Genomic DNA, 1,760 nt, shown 5'->3' on the forward strand with positions numbered 1-1,760 from the left:
CAGTATATCAAAGTCTTGACTGGTCAAACTTTGGCAAATCAATCAAAATGCATTTGGAAAGTTTTAATTTAAAGGAAATATGTCAGGGGAGCCTGGGTAGCTCAGTTGGTTGGGTGTCTGACTCTTGATTTTGGCTCAGGTCATGATCCCAGAATCCTGGGATCAAGCCCTGAGTTGGGCTCTGCTCTGAGCACTGAGCGTGGGGCCTACTTAAGATTCTCTCTCTCGCTCTCTCTCTCTCTCTCCTTCTCTGTCCTGTGCACACTCTCTCTTTAAAAAATGGAAGAAAATGAGAAAAAAATAAAAAAATATGGCATTTTAAAAAATATAAAATGAATATAGGTATCTGAGTCCAGTTTGTAAATCTGCATTTACTGAAAATTTACAATGTGCTCTGCACTGAAGGAAAGGAGGGATGTTTAAAAATATGTGTTAAAATTTTTTTTTAAGTTTATTTATTTCCTTTTGAAAGACAGAGAGGATGAGCTGAAGCGGGGCAGAGAGGAGACATAGAATCCAAAGTAGGCTCCAGGCTCTGAGCTGTCAGCATAGAACCCAATGCTGGGCTCGAACCCACAAACTTCGAGATCATGACCTGAGCTGAAGTTGACACTTAACCAACTGAGCCTCCCAGACACCCCTAAAAAATGCTTTTTAAAGCATAAATGTTTTGCCAACAAATAAGTTAAAAGATTGTGATTGATTTGATTTGATGGCAGGGTTTGGAACCTGCATTTTAACACTTTTCCAGGTAACACTGGGCCTGCTGGTTCTCGGACTACACCAGGAAAACTAGGAAGCTTAAGGTAAAGGTTTTTCTCATTCAGAGTCCAGAGGAGGTGGAAAGGCACCCAGTGCGGACCCAACCTAGGCAGGCATAGTGCTGCCGCCCTCAAAGCCTGCACCTAGCCCCCAAATAAGATTACTCCGGGAGAGACTGAAGGAGCCCTTTCTCCTTCCAAGTGGTGTGAGCAAGAGGTTTGCACCCTAGACTCTAGTCTCTGCAGAGGGACATAGCCAAGCTGTGGTCCCCTAGACTGAAGGCGCTGGGGATGATGGAATGACCGGCCATGGAGGTCACCAGTCCAGAGTTCTTTCTACATAATGGGCCCCTATCGGAGTCCAGCCCGGGACTGACCGCCCAGGAATCGCTGTGAGAGGACCAAGCTTTAAGTGCGTGGGGCTCCAAGCCAACAGGCCGGCTTCTCAAGCAGGACGGCAAGGGGAGGCAGTGTCCCCTCCGCACACATGGTGACCGCTGCTGAAGGGCCACAGTGCTCTACTCAGGGGTGGAGATGAAGCCACTCCAGATTGTAATCGGGGCGCGCGGGAGGGCAGGAACTGGCGCTGCTTCAGAGGCTAGGATGGGCCGATCAGTTAGTCACAGGCAGTCCCTAAAAAGGGCTCCTGTCGCAGCCCCCCGGCAGGCATATCCTGCCCCCAGGAGACCCCTCGCCTGAGCGGTAGAACGCGGCGCACCGCGGGATCCTCCAGCCCTAGGGGAAGACATACCAAGCCTCCGGAGTCACGTTCTTGCTCGCGGGGGACCCCGAAGCGGATTTTTCACACACCGAGGTCCGAGAACCTCTCGGCGGGATGCGGCCAGCTGCGCGCGGGGAAGAGTGCGCGCAGCCGTCGCCCAGTCCCGAGTCGGACCCTGCCGGCCCCTCGGGCCCCAGGGGCGCCGGGGACGGGGTGATCGGGGGCAGCGCCGGGGCACTCCTTGCGGCCGGCCACCCCTCCCCCTTCCCCGCGGGCTT

The sequence above is a fragment of the Suricata suricatta genome, chromosome 8, assembly GCF_006229205.1.
Source record: "Suricata suricatta isolate VVHF042 chromosome 8, meerkat_22Aug2017_6uvM2_HiC, whole genome shotgun sequence".
Lineage (NCBI taxonomy): Eukaryota > Metazoa > Chordata > Mammalia > Carnivora > Herpestidae > Suricata > Suricata suricatta.